The following is a 7,415-nucleotide window of genomic DNA, read 5'->3' as shown; positions in this document are numbered from 1 at the left end:
TAATCCCTCTGCACTGACCCTCCGACAGCACCCACTCTCCCAACACTGAACGGGCGACGATGGCACTTACTCAGCACTGAGCCGGTGACTCTACCCTCTCGCTCAGTACTGACCCTCCATCAGTGCCTGCTCCCTCAACACTAACCCTCTGACTGTGCCCACTCCCTCAGAATTGATCCTATTACAGTGACCGATCCTTCAGCACTAACCATCTGAGAGTTTCTGCATCCTCAGTCCTGATGCTCTGACAGCGTCAGCTCCCTCAGCACTGAATCTCCAAGAGCGCCTGCCCTTTCAGCACTAACCTTTTGCACTGGAAAGAGAAAGCGCCGTCCCGTCAGTTCTGGCCCTCTGACAATGCAAACTTTCTTGGATCCCTCATTAGAGCCTGGTCCTGGTGTACTACTTTACTCACTTGCACAGTGTTCAGAAGTTTCGAAGCAGCCAAAGATATCATCTGTGAATTGCTGAACCAAATGATAATAGCAGTCTCCTGCGAGTGAGGGAAACAGAGCGAGGTGCGCAGTAAAAGAATTTGTCACTCTCAACTTTGATGAATTCCTGCCTCATCCTCAACACAGGTCCATAAACTGCGGCCAGTTTAACAGTCACAGGCCACATTGGATTTGTTACTGGGTTTGGATTGGCCCGGTGTTATATGTGAAGGTAGGTGAGCAATTTGGTCATCGTGAACACAGTTCTGTATGTATACGTAAGCAAAAGAATGGGATAGTTATGTACTCCAGGGAGAGAGTAAATCTGAGGGAAAGGCAATTAGAATGAAATTTGCAAGATTTAGTTTGCACTAGATGTGGAATGTAACGGTTGGAATGAGCACAATTGAAATGTGGAGCTTATTCAAGGAACTGATATTGTATGTCCTTGATGAGTATGTACCTGTCAGTTATGAAGGAAGTTGTCGAGCGAAGCGGCCCTGGCTTACTAAGGAACTTGAAGCTCATGTCAAGAGAAAGTAGGAGGCTTATTTTAGCATTTGACGTGAAGGCTCAGTTAGGGCGATTGTGAGTTACAAGTTAGTTAGGAACGACCTGTACAGAGAGTCTCATGTCATAAAAGGCAGGAGAGGACATGAGAAGTTGCTTGCGGATAGAATCTTAGAAAAGCCTAAGGCTTTCCACGTGTGTGTGAGGAATTAGAGAACGACGAGAGTAAGATTAGGATTAGTCAAAGAGAGTAGTGATGAATTGTGTGTGGGGTCAGAGGAGGTAGGAAGCCGCCAAACGAATATTTTTCGTTAGTATTCATATTGGTTTAAGACAATATTGTCGAGGAGAACCTGAGATACAGGTTATTAGCCTGGGTGGAAATGAGATTTACAAGGAGGATTTTATAACAATTCTGGAAGGTTTGAAAATAAGTAAACCCCTGAGTCGGCTGGGATCTATCCAACGATTTCCTGGGAAGCCAGTGGGGAGATTGCAGAGCCTTTGCGTTTGATCTTTATTTCGAGATTGTCTACAGGAATAGCACTCGAAGATTGGAGGATAGCAAAAGTTGTTCCCTTGCTGAAGAAGGGGAATACAGATGACCCAAGTAATCAGAGCCCAGTGAGCCTTACCTTTCTTGTAGGAAAAAAAGTATGGAACTGAGTATGAGACATTGCATGTATAATCCATCAGCCAGCAATAATTTGATTTCAGCGGGTCAACATGGTTTCCTGAGTTTTTCGAGATGGTGACCAAGCATGTGGATGAGGGTAGCCATTTGATGTGGTGCACATGACGCCTGTGAAGCCTTTGATAAGCTTCCACATGTTAGGCTGTTGGAGAAAATGCAGAGGCATGTGATTGACGATGAATTCGCAGTTTGGATTAGAACCTGGCTTTGTGTGAGAAGCCAGCAAGTGGTGGCTAATGAAAAATATTCATTCTGGAATCCGGTTACGAGTGATTTGGCACAAAGATTTGTTTTGGGATCACTGTTGTTTGCCATTTTCGTAAATGACTAAGACGCAGGCATAAGTGGATGGGTTAGTAAGCTTGCAGATAACGCTAAAGTTGGTGGAGTAGTGGATAGCGCAGAAAAATGTTGCAGGTTGCAGGGGCGCTTGGACAAACTGCAGAATTGGTCTTAGAGGTGGCAAATGAAGTTCAATGAAGCTAAATGTGAGGTGACTCACGTTTGGGAAAAATAACAGGAAGGCAGAATATTGAGTTAATGGAAAGATTCTTGGTAATGTGGATGTGCAGAGTGACCTTGGAGTCCATGTACATAGTTTCCAGCCAGGATGATAATTCTTTGGATTACGGATAGTGTCGAAACAGGCCTTGAGGCCCAACAAGGATACACAGAGCCGCCGAAGCGCGACCCATTTTCCTACACTTTCCCCTTTACCTCAACTGCACATTTGTTTGGATTGTGAGGGCAAAACCGAGAACCTGGCGGAAACCCACGGAGAGAATGTGCAAACTCCACATCGAGAGTCGCTAGAAGCGGGAATTGAACGTGGGTCTACAGTATTGCAATGCAGCAGGCTGTACCACTGTGCTACTGCGAAAGAGTCCGCTGCTTCCGATTTCATTGGTACAGGAATGAGTTCCTGAGCTACAATTTCATGCTGCAACTATACAAAACACTTGCGTGGCTCCACTTAGAATATTTTGAACTGCCTGGTCGCCCCATTCCAGGAAAGATGTGGAAGCATTTGAAAAGTTGCAGATGAGATTTAACAAGATATTGCCTGTTCTGGAGGAAAAGTCTTACCAGGAAAATCTGAGAGACTTGGGTCTGTCCTCATTGGAAATAAGAAGTCTGAGAGCGGATTTGATATAGAGTTACAAGTTTTTGCAAGGTTTTTTTTTAACACAGGTTGAGGGTCAGGGTGTAGGTCTGCTCCCTGAGCTGCAGGTTTGAATGAAACATGCAGCTCAGCGATCAAACCTACTCCCGAGAATTATAAGAGGATTAGATAGGGTAGACGGTGGAAGTCCTTTACTAAGGAAGATGATGTCAGCTTGTACGAGTGGTCATAACTACAAATTGAGGGTTTATAGGTTGCAGCCGGATGTCAGAGGCAGGTTCTTTGTTCAGAGAATAGTAAGGGTATGGAATGCCCGGGCTGTCAATGTCGTTAACTCAGCTAAATTATGGAGATTTAAACAATCCTTGGATAAACACATGGATGATGATGGGATAATATAGGGGGATGAGCTTAGTTCACAGGTCGGTGCAACATCGAAAGCCAAAGGACCTGTGCAGCGCTGTATTGTTCTATTGTTCTATGTTCTAAAGCTAAATCTCCTCATCGGGGGCCTCCATCCCATGGCATCAATTAGGATTTCACCAGTTTCCACATTTCCCCTCCCCCACCATCCCTCACTTCAAAACCTCGAGCTCAGCACCGTCCTTATGACCTGTCACATCTGTGCCATTTCCTTCCCAACCATGTGCATCACCCTCCTCTCCAAACTATCAACTTTACAACCTTCTCCTGCACCTATTGCTTGCCCACCCACCCAACCTGTCACGATCCATTTCCATATTCCGCTGTCCTCATCGCAAAATGTCCTTCCACCCATTGTGTATCGTCAATAAAACTGGGCACATTTCACTCTGCCAATTCCACCAAATCATTAAGGCAGATATAAATCATTGCAGTCCTATGACTGATCATTCCACCATTTTACTAATTACATTTTTACAACTTGAAAAATTCGCAAGAATCCAGATTATGTGTCTTCCATGAAATAAACAACGGACAATCCTGGCCTTGTTTTAACACAACACCGTGAACCACTACCTTGTGTAATGGCTTTTGATATGGTCTCTTATGGAATGACTACTAACATTTGACCAACTCTGCCTGTAATATGATCAAAGAACTCTGGCAAAGTTGTCAAGTGTTTTTCCTTTCAAGAAATAATGTTGACTCAGTTGGACTCCAATCATCTTTTCTCAACGTCCTGCAATTTCTTTCTTCACAATTGTCTCTAGCAGTTTGCAAATGTCAGATACGATATTGGAACAGATGGAAGCCATTCGTCCAATCAGGTCAGCTCCACCTTTTAATGAAGTCATGTCTGATTTGGTTAATTGTTAACTGCACTTTTCCGCCATATCCCCATTCTTTTTGATTCCCGAAGTGACTAATTGGGAGGCCGTCTCAGGCTTGATTATACTCAGCCTTGACAGCCCTTCATTGGAAAGAATTCTGCAGATTTGCTACTCTCTGAAAGACGGAATGTCGTCCTCATCTGTGTCTTAAATGATTAACGGTTCCCCTAAGATTAGGCTCTATATACTCTTCGCAAATTTCGTTTTTCATTAAACATATTTAGTCCCAGTCCTCTGGAAACTGACCCTGATCGTTGGCAACATTTCCTGTAGAACATCAACCCAACCACCCGCACTGCGCCTCCCCCATCATTATTAACAGACCATAAAAATCTCCCGTTAACCTTCTTTGTTCCAAAGAAAAGAATCGCAACCTCAGTAATTTCTCGACAAAAGGGGTTTGCTCTTCGCTGGACATAATGCAAGGCGGAGGATTGTGAAGATATTTTGGGAAAATATCGCCAGTTATTAGGTTAAAGAAAACAAGGAAAAATAACAGTAAACGCATGTCTCCAGCTTAGGAAAACTTTATAATCTCTTTGGGAAGGGAAATCAGAGGTGAACGAAGGGTGGATTGCTCCATTTAACACAGCCAGTCTTTAAGAGGCCGCGACATTGACTCTGTTGTTTTCTGGACATGAACCGATCTGAGACATTGAAAGGATTTTCCTTCCTGCACATCAGGAATTCAAACCTCGCCACAACTACAAGAACACGAGAATACTGGGTTACAAACAAGTTCAGAAAAAGCCTCGAAGAGCGCAGGACTCCTTTTGTAGAAAAGTTGGTTGCTGTGACGTGGATGTGTTTGCAGGGGGTTCAGGATTGTTGCCATTTCACTGCAGTAAATGTCCCAGGATTTACTGTTTTTGGATCGTGCAATGAATAAGTTAACCCGTCTCTGTTGTGTAATTGGTCAACACTTTCATCCATTAACCGAGCGGTTGGTGGTTTGGGACGTTCCAGGGTCGGATCTCTCACTGCTCAGACTTCATTGGTTTTCTTTCCTGCACAGCTCCGGGATTTTAATGTGGTCAGGAAAATATTCCCCAAACAGGAATCTTATCCAGAATCGCAAAGGAATTTCTGTATCGTTTTAATGGCTAATGCAAAGGACTGTGGATGTTGGGAATGTGAAAAAAAAAGAAAATTCTGGGGAATGTCAACAGGTTTGTCTGTACTACTTGGAGAAAACGGAGTTCTGATAACGTTCTGAAGAAGTTTTGAAACGTTGAATCGCCTTTTCCCAGCCCAGATCCTCCTCGACCAGCTGAGTATTTTTCTGCATTTTCCGCCGTCGTTTAAGCTGAATATAGATCCCACCTATCGTGGTGGAACACCCAGACCCACTTTGTCCAGACATTTCATCCATTTGAAAGCTGTGGGTTTTGAATTCAAATAAACCAAACCATGATTCACTACTGCTAAGCTCCCCAGGGACAGAGACCTGGAAATGAGAACTCTGCGTGTCCATTTGTAGTTGTGGCCGAGCGGTTAAGGCGATGGGCTTGAAATCCATTGGGGCATCCCCACGCAGGTTCGAATCCTGTCAACTACGGAGAATTTGGGTAGCCTTTTGCTTTTGGCGACTCAGATCACGGCGGGGAAAATCACTTCATCCAGGTCATGAATGGTTCAAATCTCCAGTTCACTCAATGAACTGCACAGATGCACACTTGTTTTGCCAAATTTGTTTAGACTCGTTACAACACAGCGTAAATCCTCCAGTTTACAATAAAACCAATATCACAAAAACGATTTATGCTGTACAGGAATCTGCAACAATTCTATTGGCCAAGAACGACACGAAGTAAAAATTCAGCACTTCATTCTAAAGTAAAAGAGAGATAAATTAACAGACCAATTTATTTATATTACCCATTTTGATGTTCCATTCGATAACTCTATTCAGATAAAAATCCCAGTTAAGGTTTACAGAACAGCACTTCTTTTTCAAAACCAAGCAGCTGCAGGTTCTTGTCTTCGGATCTTCCTGTCTCTTCTTTGTCCCCGTGTCAAAGATTTTGTTTCAAAGATCACGGATCGAAAAGTTATTTTCCAGATATATTTTTTTTCAAGAAGATTGTTACATGCAAGGTCTTGGCAGTCCTCCTCTCAACTGTTCAATGTCCCCCGTCTCATACCCCAGAGCATCTGATTGGGTCCCTGTTTTTTTTTTAAAGTCTTTCAAGAGATGCAATTAAAATTTGAATTGAAATTTATATATTTTCCTCATTAAAAGTTCAACTGAGTGGCCAAACTCGAACTATTTGTGTCTCCAGGCAATGAACTAATTGAACTGTTCGACCCAGGATTACGTCGTTGTTTTATTGGGAACACTTGTTGCTGTGTCTGGTTGTTCTGCTGCTTTTAAATCTCTTAAACGTGCACTAATATGTTTAAAACACCTCGCCTCTACAGGAAACAATGAACCATCATAATGAAGATATGTTTTCATTTTAATTTTTAAATACTTTAACGGAACATATCGATAAATTTCATACAATTTCGACTTAGTTTTTTTCCTATATATACAGATAAAACATGAAATAAAGACAATCTCATCTGAACACCAACAGTTGAATCTGCGATAACGTGTCTGTGATTTCATTCTACTGACCCACAACATGTACGATTTTTAAAGTGAACGTCTCTTCCATAGGAAGCCAACGAGATAGTCTCATATTATTACATATATACAACGTTTTAGCGGATTGTGGTCTGTGTACATAACCTCTCCGATCCATTGTTCATGGCACATACATTAAATTTGTAACGCCATTACACACTCAATAGTTTTTTTTTCGATTGTGCAGCATTTCTTCTGATAGATGCTGATTTTCTATGAAAAGTTATCAACTGGCAGTTCTTCCCCATGCTCATTTTTCCAGTTGGAATACACCTCCAACTCTAACGTCACGACCATCGATAGCTACTTAAAAGATTTTTAGACGTTTGGCGTAGGTAATACTGGTTTGGTGGTTAATATCGACTTCAAATGGTCAATTGCCACGTGGCATGTTACTGTCCACCGAAAAGTAGTATTCGTCTTCAGCAAATCGGTTCAAGATGCCACTACACTAGTATAGTTTGGAAAAGACTTCTGATGGAGTCCGCTGAGTCTGAAGAATTAAAGAAACTCTTTCTTCGAGGTTGATCATGGCAATTCCTCAGAAGCCTTCGTCCTCACGTTCCAGAGCGTGCTCCAACTGCCATGACCGATGTTACATCCCAAGAACATCACCTCTGCCTTCGTGAATTCTGTTTTATTTATGTTTGTCATCAGTTTTGCTTCTCGTGGTCGTTCAAAGAGCTCTGCCAACAGACACTTGTGATCATTC

The 7,415-nt window shown here is 42.6% G+C and overlaps 1 non-coding gene across 1 annotated transcript; it reads left to right on the top strand.

The window, feature by feature from the left end:
* Positions 1-5,550: 5,550 nt before the first annotated feature.
* Positions 5,551-5,632, top strand: trnas-uga (transfer RNA serine (anticodon UGA)). Its single transcript has one exon. It is a non-coding gene; the product is annotated as a tRNA-Ser (tRNA).
* Positions 5,633-7,415: the final 1,783 nt, after the last annotated feature.

Source organism: Hemiscyllium ocellatum, chromosome 48, assembly GCF_020745735.1.
Source record: "Hemiscyllium ocellatum isolate sHemOce1 chromosome 48, sHemOce1.pat.X.cur, whole genome shotgun sequence".
Taxonomy (NCBI): domain Eukaryota; kingdom Metazoa; phylum Chordata; class Chondrichthyes; order Orectolobiformes; family Hemiscylliidae; genus Hemiscyllium; species Hemiscyllium ocellatum.
This window is presented reverse-complemented; position numbering and strand designations above follow the sequence as displayed.